The sequence below is a fragment of the Delphinus delphis genome, chromosome 13 (genome assembly GCF_949987515.2).
Source record: "Delphinus delphis chromosome 13, mDelDel1.2, whole genome shotgun sequence".
Classification (NCBI taxonomy): Eukaryota; Metazoa; Chordata; class Mammalia; order Artiodactyla; family Delphinidae; genus Delphinus; species Delphinus delphis.
In genome coordinates this window covers 83,074,785-83,091,251 of record NC_082695.1, presented here as the reverse complement: position 1 = coordinate 83,091,251, position 16,467 = coordinate 83,074,785, and positions in this window count along the sequence as shown.

Genomic DNA, 16,467 nt, shown 5'->3' with positions numbered 1-16,467 from the left:
AATCATATCAAGCATCTTTTCTGACCACAATGCTATGAGATTAGAAATGAATTACAGGGGAAAAAACGTAAGAAACACAGACACATGGAGGCTAAACAGTACGTTACTAAATAATAAAGAGATCACTGAAGAAATCAAAAAATACCTAGAGACAAATGACAATGAAAACACGACAATCCAAAACCTATGGGATGCAGCAAAAGCAGTTCTAAGAGGGAAGTTTATAGCTATACAAGCCTCCCTAAAGAAACAAGAAAAATCTCAAGTAAACAATCTAACCTTACACCTAAAGGAACCCGAGAAAAAAGAAGAAACAAAACCCAAAGTTAGCAGAAGGAAAGAAATCATAAAGATCAGAGCAGAGATAAATGAAATAGAAACAAAGAAAACAATAGCAAAGAGATCAATAAAACTAAAAGCTGGTTCTTTGAGAAGATAAACAAAATTGATAAACCATTAGCCAGACTCATCAAGAAAAAGAGGGAGAGGACTCAAATCAATAAAATAAATGAAAAAGGAAAAGTTATAACAGACACCACAGAAATACAAAGCATCCTAAGAGACTACTACAAGCAACTCTATGCCAATAAAATGGACAAACTGGAAGAAATGGACAAATTCTTAGAAAGGTATAACCTTCCAAGACTGAACCAGGAAGAAACAGAAAATATGAACAGACCAATCCCAAGTAATGAAATTGAAACTGTGATTAAAAATCTTGAAACAAACAAAAGTCCAGGACCAGATGGCTTCACAGGTGAATTCTATCAAACATTTAGAGAAGAGCTAACACCCATCCTTCTCAAACTCTTCCAAAAAATTGCAGAGGAAGGAACACTCCCAAACTCATTCTATGAGGCCACCATCACCCTGATACCAAAACCAAAGATACTACAAAAAAAGAATATCACTGATACTCTTATCACTGAAGACTATAGATGTAAAAATCCTCAACAAAATACTAGCAAACAGAATCCAACAACACATTAAAAGGATCATACACCATGATCAAGTGGGATTTATCCCAGGGATGCAAGGATTCTTCAATATACGCAAATCAATCAATGTGATAAACCATATTAACAAACTGAAGAATAAAAACCATATGGTCATCTCAATAGATGCAGAAAAAGCTTTTGACAAAATTCAACACCCATTTATGATAAAAAGTCTCCAGAATGTGGGCATAGAGGGAGCCTACCTCAACATAATAAAGGCCATATATGACAAACCCACAGCTAACATTCTCAATGGTGAAAAACTGAAAGCATTTCCTCTAAGATTAGGAACGAGACAAGGATGTCCACTCTCACCACTGTTATTCAACATAATTTTGGAAGTTCTAGCCATGGCAATCAGAGAAGAAAAAGAAATAAAAGGAATACAAATTGGAAAAGAAGAAGTAAAACTGTCACCGTTTGCAGATGACATGATACTATACATAGAGAATCTTAAAAGTACCACCAGAAAACTGCTAGAGCTAATCAATGAATTTGGTAAAGTTGCAGGACACAAAATTAATGCAGAGAAATCTCTTGCATTCCTATACACTAGTGATGAATAATCCGAAAGAGAAATTATGGAAACACTCTCATTTACCATTGCAACAAAAAGAATAAAATACCTAGGAATAAACCTACCTACGTAGACAAAAGACCTGTATGCAGAAAACTATAAGACACTGATGATAGAAATTAAAGATGATACCACCAGATGGAGAGATATACCATGTTCTTGGATTGGAAAAATCAATATTGTGAAAATGACTATACTACCCAAAGCAATCTGGAAGAGTCAATATTGTGAAAATGACTATACTACCCAACGCAATCTACAGATTCAATGCAATCCCTATAAAATTACTAAGGGCATTTTTTATGGAACTAGAACAAATCATCTTAAAATTTTTATGGAGACACAAAAGACCCCGAATAACAAAAGCAGTCTTGAGGGAAAAAAACGGAGCTGGAGGAATCAGACTCCCTGACTTCAGAGTATACTACAAATCTACAGTAATCAAGACAGTATGCTACTGGCACAAAAACAGAAACATAGATCAATGGAACAAGATAGAGAGCCCAGAGATAAACCCACGCACCTATGGTCAACTAATCTATGAGAAAGGAAGCATAGATATACAATGGAGAAAAGACAGTCTCTTCAATAAGTGGTGCTGGGAAAACTGGACAGCTACATGTAAAAGAATGAAATTAGAACACTCCCTAACACCATACACAAAAATAAACTCAAAATGGATTTGAGACGTAAATGTAAGACCAGACACGATAAAAGTCTTAGAGGAAAACATAGGAAGAACACTCTTTGACATAAATCACAGAAAGATCTTTTTTGATCCACCTCCTAGAGTAATGGAAATAAAAGCAAAAATAAACAAATGGGACCTAATGAAACTTCAATTTGCACAGCAAAGGAAACCATAAACAAGATGAAAAGACAACCCTCAGAATGGGAGAAAATATTTGCAAACGAATCAACAGACGAAGGATTAATCTCAAAAATATATAAACAGCTCATGCATCTCAATATTAAAGAAACAAACAACCCAATCCAAAAATGGGCAGAAGACCTAAAGAGACATTTCTCCAAAGAAGACATACAGATGGCCAAGAAGGACAAGAAAAGCTGCTCAACATCACTAATTATTAGAGAAATAAAAATCAAAACTACAATGAGGTATCACCTCACACCAGTTAGAATGGGCATCATTAGAAAATCTATAAACAACAAATGCTGGAGAGGGTGTGGAGAAAAGGGAACCCTCTTGCACTGTTGGTGGGAATATAAATTGATACAGCCACTATGGAGAACAGTATGGAGGTTCCTTAAAAAACTAAAAATAGAATTACCATATGATCCAGCAATCCCACTACTGGGCATATACCCAAAGAAAACCATAATTCAAAAAGACACAGCACCCCAATGTTCACTGCAGCACTATTTACAATAGACAGGTCATGGAAGCAACCTAAATGCCCATCGACAGATGAATGGATAAAGAAGAAGTGGTACATATATACAATGGAATATTACTCATCCATAAAAAGGAATGAAATTGAGTCATTTGTTGAGACCTGGATGGATCTAGAGACTGTCATACAGAGTGAAGTAAGTCAGAAAGAGGAAAACAAATATTGTATATTAATGAATGTATGTGGAACCTAGAAAAATTGTACAGATGAACTGGTTTTCAGGGCAGAAGTTGAGACACAGATGTAGAGAACAAACGTATGGGTACCAAGGGGGGAAAACCGTGGTGGGGTGGGGATTGTGGTGTGCTGAATTGGGCGATTGGGATTGACATGTATACACTGATTTGTATAAAATTGATGACTAATAAGAACCTGCAGTATAAAAAAACAAGCCAAAAAACCAACTAATACTAAACTTTCTTTGGGTTATTTGTATGGAAATATGTTAATATAAATGTTTTAGACATTAAAAAATATAATAAGTATTAGACTATTTAAATTAGGGACAATATCAACTTCAGGTTCAAAGAGTTATATTTGGGACTAAATAAAATTTTGGCTTAGTTGTTATGAACATGCAGAACATTTTACCTTAAAAATGCCTTCTGAGGAAATCCATATTTAAAAGGAATGATAAGAACTTCCAGTTACTCATGGTCTTCAGATTATCTTGTCTTTTCTCTCACAACTGTTGTCTAAATAATGAGTAAATTCTCCTCAATGACTTTGACATTGCCATAACTTTCAAGGACTACCTAGCTTTCATTTCCATTGTGGAAATAAACAAAGACCACCCACGTGAGAGCAAGCAGAGACTGCCAATTCAGAGCTTGCTCTGATGAGGAGGCCCCTCCCATTATTTGTATTTGGTAGAGATTCAAGAGCCATAAAAGAATAGGAAAGCTCTATAATGAAAAAAAGGGAAGGCTTCAGGTGCGGCCTGAGAAATTCAAAATTCAGTGGAGAGTTGGTCGTCTTCCCTGGAAGCAGATCCTGATATGGAGTTTCCTCTTTAGGTGATTTTTAGGGGGTTCCCTCAGAAGACGTGGAATGAGGAAAGGGGATAGTGCAAAACCTCTAACAACAGTGACTATAGGGGAATTAAGTGCCCTTTGTGATTACGTGTTGAAACAAGTTCAAGTTCTCCAGTCTATGCTACCATATCGAGTTGCATGAACATTTCTTTTAGCATTCATGACATATGATACACGTATCTGCCTTATATTTTAATTATATTAATTTATTGGAAAATAAGGAAAGTATCTTGTTTACATTTTATTCTCCAACATGCAAATATAGCACTCACTCATAATAAGTTCTCAGTGAACACTTCTTAATTGAATTAAACTTTTATTAAAAACAGTATTATCTTGCATTGTGATACCAGCTAAGAAAATACAGAGGTCAGAATACAGGAGTGGTAATTAATACATACTAGAGCTATAATAAATATTAATAGTGAGTGGAGGCATCTGAGTATAGGGGAGACAGCAATTAGAACAATGATATATCTAAATAATATGAAATATTTTAGAAGTGGGATATCCTCTGAGTTAAATATTCTTTGTTATCCCTAATTGTTTAATATGCCTTTTTTTTTTAACATCTTTATTGGGGTATAATTGCTTTACAATGGTGTGTTAGTTTCTGCTTTATAACAAAGTAATATGCCTTTTTAAATGGCTTTGCCTTAATTTAGCAAATGCAAGAGATTTTTTTTTAAAGTGTTGTATCTTTTTTTTGCAAGAGCAGACTCCTGAGATCAGCACAAATGTGGAAAGATTAATCAGGGAGAGACCCTATTATTGAGAACAAAGTCACATTGCATAATCCATCTACAATTCTCCATCATCCTTTGCATTGAAACTCTTCTTTGCCAACCTTAGAGTTTAAATTTTTTTGTTTATTTTTAGTATAGAAATGTGCATAATTCCAGGACTAAGGTAGAAAAAGTACCAACAAAGGCTAGGACATGTGATTGTTCCAGAAAGCAAGGGAGTGCTCAAAGAATAATGAGGACAGGTCAAAAGGACATAGAAGACAGTCTTCACGGGTTCCCACTGGCCATATCAAGATAACCTACGTAAAAAATAAATAATGATCTAAAGTGTAACTTGTTGACTAACACTGGATGTGGAGCTATAACTACATGGAGATGTAAATAACTAAATATGTCAGGGAAAAGTTTGGTGAAGAATGCAATACATACTTCCAATCAAATACTTATTAATTAATAAGATAACTCTACGGTGGAGAAGCCTGGCGGATCCCACGCTAATCAAGTGCTCAGAGTGATCATCACCAATGCCACCCCACAGGCTGGATGCAAAGAACACGGCATCACTCCTGTGATACTCCTGCCAAAGGTGTATGATCTGAATTTAGTCAGGAGAACTGAGACACACCCAAACAGGGGGATATTCTAAAAGCTAAAGCTTATAATATTCAAAAATATCAAGGTCGAGAAAGTCAAGGAATGACTATTTGTTTCAGACTGAGAGACAAAGGAGATTAAACAACTAAATGCAACACATGATTCTGAATGAGATGTTTCTCCCTCTCTTTCCCTGTCTTGCTCCATCCCATCCTTTCTATCTTTCTCTCCTTTCTCCCTCCTTACCTTTCTTCTTTTCATCTTTTCTTCCTCCCTTTGTTCCTTCCTCCTTGCCTCCCTTCCTTCCTTCCTCCCTTCCTGTCTATTTTACTTTATGTTTTTCTTAGTAATATCCCTTTAAGGTACCTTGTTGCCTTGTTATACCTTGTATGGCGTTAGGGTTAAGTCAGCACAATCATTGCCCCCTGGTTCTAAATTTCTAGGAGAAGGTAAATATCTCAGTTGATCCCCATCCAGAATGAGACTTTGAAATTTATGTAAGTTGTTCAACATCTTCCCAGAGAAATTAATCTGTAATTTGCCAATAATTTGCAACAGAAGAATTGGGGGGGGGTGTATTGGATTTAAAATGTACTATAAAATGCTCTATAAAAGCATATAGCATGAGCTCCAAAATAGACAAAAAGATCAGTAAATAAGAATGAATATTTCCATAGATAGATCTGAGTACACTGGGAACTTAACATGTAATAAAATGGACATACAATTTTGTGGAGAAAAGGATAGATCATTAAAAGAGTAAAAATAATATTGTCATAATCATGCATTAATAACTTGCATGAGGTTCAGTATTTTTTAAATATGGTAAAAAGTAAAATGGTAAAAATATTAGAAGAAAATATAGAATAATTGTTAAATTGCTTCTTAGTAAAGATAATCTTTTGAATGCAAGCTGTAAAAATCAAAAGACTAACAGAAAGTATGGAAAAACTTGACAATATACAAATGGAACATTTTAAGAAGAAAACAGCTATACAAGTAGATTTGGACAAATAGTGAAATGTTATGTGCTCCTTTGCATTTTTAAGATTTACTGTTCAATAGGTTTTCATATTTAACGGTTAACCCTAACACACGTACAGATCTCTGAATTTATCAACATTTCATTATTAAGATTTCAGAGGCAGAACCCATGAGAGATTCCATTCCTGAATTTGAATGTATATTTGGAAATCCGTTCTATTGAGTTTGCTTAGATTATAAACTTCAGGAAAGCAAGTAGTGTTTCAAGCTTGCTCAGTTTCTGCCACATAGTAGGTGTCAATAAATATCTGAAATAATGAGTGTTTATCTAGGTGTAGAAAGTGCTTTCTCTATAGGTAAATGTGGTACTTCGTTCTTTTCATAGTTAATATGCTGTTTAATGCTTCTAATTTATTTTCTGCTGCAAAAATTCTTTTTAATCTTGAATATGTAAATGAAAATGTGTGTAAAGTATGATTGAATGAATCCCCCAAGAACATGCCTTATGTATTTGAAAGAGGGTTGAGGAAAAAAAAATTCATGAATAGGGTGGATGTCTTTTACTAATTGGTTTTTGTTAGCAATTCAAGGAGAAAAGATCTGAAACTGACGGGGAGCCATATGCTCCTCTTTGTTGAAAGCAGACAGAATTTTTTTTTTTTGCTAGTCGTGCATGAGAAGAGAAACAAAACTGATATTTGTAATACAATATTTAAAAAACCTGCCATGGAAAAAACTATCAATAGAATGATTTTTCCTCGTGAAAAGCTGATCATAAAATGACACGATTCTCTGCTTCTCTCAGCATCTCAATAAAAATCGCATTTTCATGCATTACATTCTATTAGGTAAGCTTGAAACTGTATTGTTTAAGGATTTCCCATAAGTTACCTTCCAAAAATATCTTCTTTTTTTCCCGGCCTAATTACTCCTAGGAAGAATGTCTCATTCAGACATTTGTTTGGAGTTTGGATTCTCTTTACTGATCTTATTCAGATTTTAACTGAAATTTAATTGTTGTTATGTATGTATGTTCTTTTTCTGTGTATTTTTTTTCTGGAGGACTATGTAGACAGAGAAAATAAAAGACAAATTGTGAATTTCTTTTTAACTTTGGACAGAACGGCAAGCTGTTAATGCTCAGAATCTCATAAAACCCAATAGGAAGAGATCTCCCAACTAAGAGGTTTTTCTCATATTGGTTACCGTATCTGGGGCAACCAAGTATCAAAACAAACCTGTTCACGCTAAGAGAATAATATTTTAAATTGTCCAGTCTTCTTGAAATTGAGAATATTTCATGGCTACTGCTCTTTCATGATGTCTTTTTCTTTTTCTTAGTGGCCAATCTGCATATTACAAATCTCTTCTACTCATGTCTCCCTTTTGTCTCTTATTTCTTGTTCCATAAAGGCTGAGTTGAATGAAATCTCATTGATAGAATAGTCTACTATCTCTTGATATTAGAACCTTAAGTTATGTTCTTTAATCACCCTCAATCCAGAGTGTAGGAACCTCAGTAGGAACCAAGGTGTATTTAATATGTCAACATACCAACTTGTTGTCCTTTTCTTTGAAGGAATTCCATGTGTCTCTGAGCTCGAGCTCCTTCCCCCCTCCCACTCCCCCACCCCGCTGTGGAATTGTCCTTTGTCTCAGCTGGAGAACCATATTCAGGTATTTCTCATTGAGGGGTGTTGCTGAAACTTCCAAAATTTGTGTCCTCAGAAGCCTTCATGCCTAGAGTTTTTGTCCTTTCTCCCCTAAAACTTTGTTTTCTTCTCCTTTTGAATTTCCTAGGACTTCAACTGCAAAAGACTTTCCTCTCTACCATCTGTCTTCCAGCAGCAATGAGGCCCTGATGCTGCCTCCTCTGATGTTCCATTTCCATTCTTGCTCTTCTTTTATGTAGATACTGCTGAATTTTGAAAACCTTGAACTGCTCCCTAAATGGTTTCCTTTTCTTCTCCACCACACGTAGGGATAAAGCTGTAATCTTTGCTTTCATTTGTTTTCTTACATGCCTTTCCAAATTGTACCCAGTGAATCTCCTTATGAACTTACATGAAATATTTCTGATTCTGATAAAACTAATTATTTTTTTCCAAATAAACATTGCCATTATCCATTATTAAGGGCCTTATCTCTCTAAGTAAGGTAATCTCTTCTATTGGTCTATTCCTGCATCCTAATTCTCTTGTGCGTCTCTCTATAGTTTTCCAAACAACGATTCTTCAATTCTATGATACCCACTGGACGTCCTATGATTCAGTTAAATTCTGACACTAACGAAGGGCTCAGTACCACAAGGCTTCACTCACTTCAGACTCCAGCCACAAGTGGGGTCTCCAGGTTACTTCTGTCTGGGCCATTCTAAATTTAGGGGTTCCTATGACCCTCCTTCAAGGTTTAAAAATTTGCTAGATCAGCTCATGGAACTCAGGAAAATGATATACTTATTTTTATAGTTTACTGTAAAGGATACAAATGAGGCAGGCCGGTCTGAAAATGTCCCAAGCACAAGAACCTCTGTTCCTGGGGATTGGGGTGTTCCACCCTCCTGGTACATGGATGTGTACCATCCTGAAGCTGTCTAGGGGCCCACCAAGAGTTATCTCATCAGCATAAACTCAGGGATGGTCAAAAGGAGCTCATTATGTATAATGAAGACGCTCCTATCAATTAGGACTTTACAAGGATCTTAGGAGCTCAAGGCCAAGAAATGATGACAAAGACCAAGTCTACATCTTTTTATTGCACCAGACTTCCTTATTCCATACATTTACTGGAATAAACTAGTTTTATAAACTTGGAGTGATAGGCATTGATTTCAGTACATCTGGAGAGAAGTAGCCCTTGAGCTCTCCTCATGGAAGGATTAAATTAAAAAAAAATACTGCACATGAAAGACTCATTAATAAAAGCAACTACAATCATCTTACGGGAAAATAATAAGAACATGAATTGAAAGACATGTATTTTTATCTTTTTCCTTGAATAAATGACAGTCGGCAATCTGGTGACTGGAAATAATGTCTGTATTGTAAGAAACACTTATTAAAAATAATACTATGAAAAGATATTTCTTCATGGATTTCTAAATATTAAAATTGGCTTATTATGTCCTAGTTCTTGAGGTTTAACTGGTTCACCTCCATAAGTAGGTTAGCTTAAAAAAGAGAAGCCACAGGGACTTCCCTGCTGGTCCAGTGGTCAAGACTCTGTGCTTCCACTGCAGGGGGTGCAGGTTTGATCCCTGGTGGGGGAACTAAGATCCCGCAAGGCATGACCAAAAAAAAAAAAATAAGAGGAGAAGCCATGAGCAGCAGCATTTTTTAAGGGTCATCACCCCATACCTTTTGATTTTGATATCCAAATATGAGTTCTTTCTCAGGTATTGGCTTCTTGTCACCCCACTGTACTATTCAGAGTTACTTCTGAACTCTGAACTTAGCCACTAAGTCCCTGAGGTATGTTGGAGATTTGTCTGTGTACGGGTATTGTGATGCAGCATGGTGTTTTCCATCTCTAAAATGGCTCTAGTTTTCATTTATAACTCTGATTTTGACAATTTCCGATTTGCTCACTTGGGAAACTCCTCAGTGGATAAAATCCCAGCGGCCTAGCTAGGACATGGCTCTTTCTTCAATACTAAGGCTTAGGCACAAATCATACACAAAAAAATGGCTTTTACATTAAATTGTGCCTATTCTTTTAATGTAACTCTTTTTCACCATGGGCTTGGAACTCCTCAGAATTAGGTTATATCCTGGTCATTTTAATACACCGGTCTTACCACAGAACATGGTGCAAAAAACCTACAGATGAATAAATATGTAGATTTCAAATATGAGACAGTCCTACTGTGAAATGTTGTTTATCTTTCAATGGAGGAATAAACTGAAAGTTTACTGGATTGGAAAAAGTTCTGTTTTCAAACTGAATTGTGGACAAGAAGATGATGGTTACATAATGTCAAGAGAAATAAAATACTTACATAAATATATTAGCCCAGATAATATGCATGTTCCTTGGGGAAAAGAACAGGTTTACTAATTACTTTTGAGTTTTTTTGTCTGGGAGAATATCTTTTTAACCAATGAAAGTTAACCTCAAGAATGAATAATGTATTTTTCATGATCCAAATTAAAATGTTAAAGATAGGAGTTATAAACTCCCTCCTTTCCCTCATAAATATGTGAAAAATAAAATCCAATTAGCACTTGAGTGAGTGGATCACTAAAAATGATAGTATTTCGCAAATTACTTGGAATTGTGAAGCATGGAATTTCATATTTTGGAATAAATTTTAGGTTCCTCAGGCTGAACTTAAATCAATCTTTATCTTTTCCCTCTTTATACTGACTTTCAAATCAGGGGGTATTATCAGAATAATCTACATCAAAGATAAAATTAATCTTTATTTTCAGTTTGAAGTATTGCTAGTAGATAAGTTACATCCCTTTAGGTCAACTGCTAATGATTTCACAAATAAAATTCAAGTTGTTACTGTCTGTGGATATACCATATAAATTACTCATTGCTTTTGAAAAACCTAAGCTATTAATGTGCTCATCGCAGTGTACTTGTTTATTTCCCTTCATTATAAATGATTTATGCAATTCATTAGACTGTGATAATTATCATTTAAGACTCATAAGGCTCTTGTTGATGCAAGCTTTGCTAGTGTTGATGAAGTGTATACTGATTTACAAGACAGGTTTGATACGTTGTATATATAGGATAATGAACCCATTCAAATTATCTTTAAAAGATAACTAGATGCAATGTATTTTATTTCTGGTAAAACTGCAACTGGAAATGATTTATAAAACAATTATTATATACTGGGTATACTGGGGAACTATGGAAAAGAAAAAGCCTATGTCAATTTTGGTTTATTACCCCCAGGTTAAACACAGAGCTGGAACTGGTAGTCTGGATTTCCCAAACACAAAACAGAAGTTAACTGAAATTACACCTGACTGCTGTATCTTTCCAAGTGCTGCAGTTATCATAACGAAAGCTGATTTCATCCATAAGCTAAAACAATCAGGAAGTTACAATACACGTATTTTTAAATATATCCTAAAAGGGTAAATTATTATCCTCTCAATTCAACATTTGAAGTGTTTTTTTTTTCTTTTGTTTTCAAATATACCCCTTGGTTTTTCCAATGTCACCAAGATGCTTCAGTAGGAGACTCTAGCCTTGATCTCTCCAGCAAAGATCAACAATCAAGCAGCTATCGGGGAACAAAAACAGCTCCGAGGGAGCTCAGGAGGCCACTTAGACACTTCAGCAACACCATGGAACAAAAAACCCTAGGAATAATCACAAAAAAAAGGAAGGAAGAACAGCTTCATTTTGCCTGTGTGGTCCCATCACCCAGGCGGCACTGCTCAGCACAAAGAACTGAGCTAGAAGGGGTTCCCCTCCCAGGTAAGGGAGAGCAGGTGAGCAAGCAGCTTCCCTGGCTTTCCAGGCAGCCCACCCAGAGACCTGCAAAGCTGAGACTTACAGAGACAGCCAGGGACAAGGAAGAAGAGCAGGGACCACCCGTAACAACCATGCAATGGGGGTTAACTTGGTTCCCAGTGAGCTGCTCTGCAGAGGCCCCCAGCCGCCTTCCCCACTGAAGAAACCAAGGGCAAGCACAGCTGCCACAAACCCCTGGCAAATTTCGTGGGTTTTCTCCCCACAGGTATAAATGCAGGCAGGTGCCAGCCACTGAGTCCCTACCCGGTTCCCCCTCTCACCACCCCCAGCTCCCAGCCAGAGCCTGGGATGCACTCCAGCATCCCCTTCAGCCTCTCCTCCAGCTGTGCACCTGACTCCTGCCATGGAGATCCAGCCACAGAAGTGCAGGGTGACAGCCACGCCCACACAGCTGCTTGTGGGCCTGGATTCGGCTCAAGGTCCAGTAATTGGCCTCCACCCGTGGGCTCGCCTCACCTAGCCCCTCAGGCTGTGCCCCTGGACACCCCCAAATTCCTCAAGCCCAACGCCCTTCACCAGCCCCAGCTGCTGTGGTCCTGCCGTGACCTTGCAGCCATGGTTGTGCCCTTGACACCCAGAGCCCCCAGAGCTGCTTTGGGGCCTGATGCTAGAACTGACGCCACCATTATGTGTGTGTCTGCACCAGCCCCTGTCCGCTTGGAGAGGTCAAGAGGACAAACACTGGTCATGATACAGAAGACTAAAGGGAAACAATTAATAAAAAACACATTGGTCCATATCAAACTGTAAATCCTGAAAACAGAGAATATACCTTTTGAAAGTCAATTCTTAGATGATTCATAAAAAAATCTTGACCATATATTTAGACTCTAATGTGTAATAAATGGCAAAATGATTGCAATAGCAATTTGTGCTTACAAGAAGGCTAGAATTTAATAACAAAATAAGAAAACGTGTATACACGTGGAAATGATAAAGTTCTCAAATTAAGTAGGAAAATAAAGGAAATTGACCAAGTATATGGAAATTAGCACCAAAGAAAACACTAAATGCAGACTTTATGGGAGTTTGGAGAAATCTATATTCTTAAACACTTATAAAAATATACCAATAACTGAAGTGTGTATAAACAATATTATGATTACACGAATCTGAGTATTTAAAGGCAATATAAATTTAAGTATTAATATAAAGGCAGAGTAATCTGATATCTTGAAGGAAATTATGAAAATTACTATTTCACAAAATAAACAAGCCCCATGTTGTAAAATCAGATACAGTAACATAATAATTTATACTATATTTGACATGCCTCCACGAAACAATCTTTCTTTGTTTCGGTGGGGATGATAAATTATCTATCTCTGCTTTATATGATGGTAATTTTATAATATCATTTTAAGAGGAATATGGAAATGTAGTTCAGTCCTTTTTTTTCTAGCATTGTTGATTATTTTATTACAAAAATGATTATTATTGGTGATTAATAAAAAGTAGTTTCAGTTTGACAACTATCATTGGCAATGCCATATAAAATTTTTGGATTTTTGTCAGCTACTCAAATTTCCATCATAAATGTGCTTTAACATTTAAAATACTGCATATAATCTCCTGTCTACATGTATTTCAAATCTTGTTTTTCCTCTTCTACCTTTGTACGGTCCATGCATGGAGCTTAAAGACACTGCCTTAGTTTCTCTGGGCTACTATAACAAAATGCCACAGACTGGGAGAATTATATAAGCAATGGAAGTTTGTTTCTATTTAGTTCTGGAGGCTGGAAGTCTGAGATCAGGACTACAGCACATGGTCAGGTGAGAACCCTCACTGAGTCACAGACTTCTTGCCAGTCATCACATGGTGGAAGGGGCAAGCTTTCTCTCTGGGGTCTCTTTTTATAAGGACATTAATCTCATTCATGAAGGTTCAGCCCTTTTGACCTATTTACCTCCCAAAGGCCCCACCATCAAAGAGGACATAAGGATTTCAACACACAAATTTAGGCAGAACATGAAAATTCAGACCATAGCAGCGATCACATCAAAATACACCTCCAAGTAGTGTTTGGCAGGAGTGATCCTAGAAACCACCATTTACACCACAACAACTAGTAATAGTGAAACTACACAGCAATATAACTGAAAAACTACAAAAATATAGCCCACCCAACTCAAATTAAATCTATCCTAATTTAGCTTCTCTAGACTTTTTCCCAAGCTGATAGCTCTCCAATGCCAACCAAAATAGAAGTGTGATAGAAAAATAGTTGGAACATTATAAAAGAGAGTGATCTTAACTCATTGCAGTTAAATTTATTTTTTTGCAAAATTTACAAATGTATTTGACTATGTAAAGATATTTGGGTTTCCTCCCAGGGTTTTGGATGGGCTCCATGTAAGTAAGGATTCCTAAACTTTGTTTCATTAGCTTTTGGTTAAATTCGCCTATGATTTACATTAAACTTTTGTAGAACAGAAAAAAATTAAGATTAATAGAGTAAATCTGCCCTAGCCAAGAAAAATCAAAAGTGAACAAGTCAATACTGTGAAAGCAGAAAAAAAAAAAAATCCTCTCAACTGCTAAGATTTTTGGTTCCTTTTTTGCTCAAAGCTGCATGTGAATTACATACACAGTAAATCCACTAGAGATTCTTCTTGTACAAATGCTTATTGTTTCCGTCCTAAACAAGCGCTAACATTTAAGCATACCAACATTTTCTCCCAGGTACCATGAATTCTCCTAAGAACAAGAGCCAACTGAATTGGTCTACAAAAAACTCACCCATTTTCTTGCCCTTGAAAGCATTTTATGTTATATAGATGACATTGAAAAGTTTGGATAAAAATATTTGTGTCATTAAATCTACAAAGACACAGTTTATCTATGTTAATAATTTTCTCTAATTCTATGAAATTTAAAATGTTATTCTTGATACCATATGAAATATATTGAAAGACTACACACAAAAAAAGATGTGGTTTAGATCTGTCTCTATTCAATGAATTCCAAATTATTTTGAATAAAATAATGACATATGAGAAAACAAAATTTTTACTAGGTGAAAATAACCAGTTTTAACATTTGTAAAATGTGTGTCAAGAATAACTGGAATAACAAGCTCATATTCCAACAAATGTCTTTTTATTCCCCTGAAAAACTGCCGAGGATACTGGCTGAAAATGAAAGCTGAATCCAAATTTGCCACTTAAAATGGTGTAACCTCTGTCATAAGAATTGTCAGAGCAATCAATTAGAGACAAGAAGTAAAAAGCCACATTTTAATGAATATTTTTTAAAGGACTGAGCTTTACCACAGAAAGAAATCAATGCTGATTTTATATCTGTTTTACTCTCCTAAAGTCTTAATACTCAGTTACAAATAGAAAACAGATTTTTTAGAACACATATGAACTCTAAATTTTCATTCAGTCGATACTGATTAGATTTAGTTTCACTGCAATTTGTATGGATTTTACTGGAGCGTCTTTTTTTCTTCTATTTTGTTTCTGGACAGATCTCTACAATAGGAATTGTTTTAATCTCATTTTCTGACAGGCCAACTACTACTGTGCAATTGAATTTTTCTCTCTCAAAAAATACCAACATTTTTTAACTTCTTCAGTTATGGCAAATCTATGTTTTGAAATAAATGACATTGTAATTCTCAAGTGCAGGTTTTCAGTTGGGAATTTCCTGATTTGACTCCCATCTGGTGAGAGAATATTTATCATCCTTCTGAATCACCATACTTTCATGTCTAATTGAATAATAAGAATATAATCTAACCATTCTGTAAATTTCAGGATCTACATATATGCCTTTGGCTTGCTAATGGACTCTGATGAAACTTTGGCCTTAAGATGTCATCAATCAGAACATGTTTGCAGTAGTCTAGGGACAAGGTGAAAAACACGGTTTAGTTCTATTCTATACATCTGTGCCAGAAGGTCACAGAAATCTGAGGAGGTGAAGCTACCTGGCATTTATAGTGCTGTAAATCTTGCTAAGGGAATCTTCTTTTATATTACTCTTTCCATCTGTTTTCTAGACTTGTTTCTGATTGAAGATTCGCTATTGTATATAGTTCCTCAAATATCTTGTTTCAGGTGATGTTCCCAATAGTTCTGAATATTAACTATATATCATACTTGCCTAAGTATCAGCAGACAGTCCTAAAATGTAAAGCAAGCAAATGAACAAAACCACACACACACACACACACACACACACACACACACACACACAACCCCTATAGCACTGGAAATAAATTGTGTACAAAAATAGTAATAATGAAATGAGTTTAGTCCTTAGATAAGTGTTTCAAATAAAATTGGAGGCAGAAATGAGAAAGCTACATGATAACGTGAATGAAGGTCAACATCTTTAAACATAATCAACATTTGATTTACTCACATCCTGTTTCACAGAAGCAAATGCCTTTCATTTTCTAATACTCTGATACAAGGTAAAATAAGGTACTCTGGTTATGAGTAAAGGATATATAATATCACCAGCAAGCATTTTAGGAACTTCAAGCTACTCTTTTACATGATTTATGGTAGGACACACAATATACATGCCCAGAGGGAACTCAACAATGATTTAGCCATAAGGGGTCTCACGTAAGATGACTATAAGGGCACCATGGAAGTTCACAGA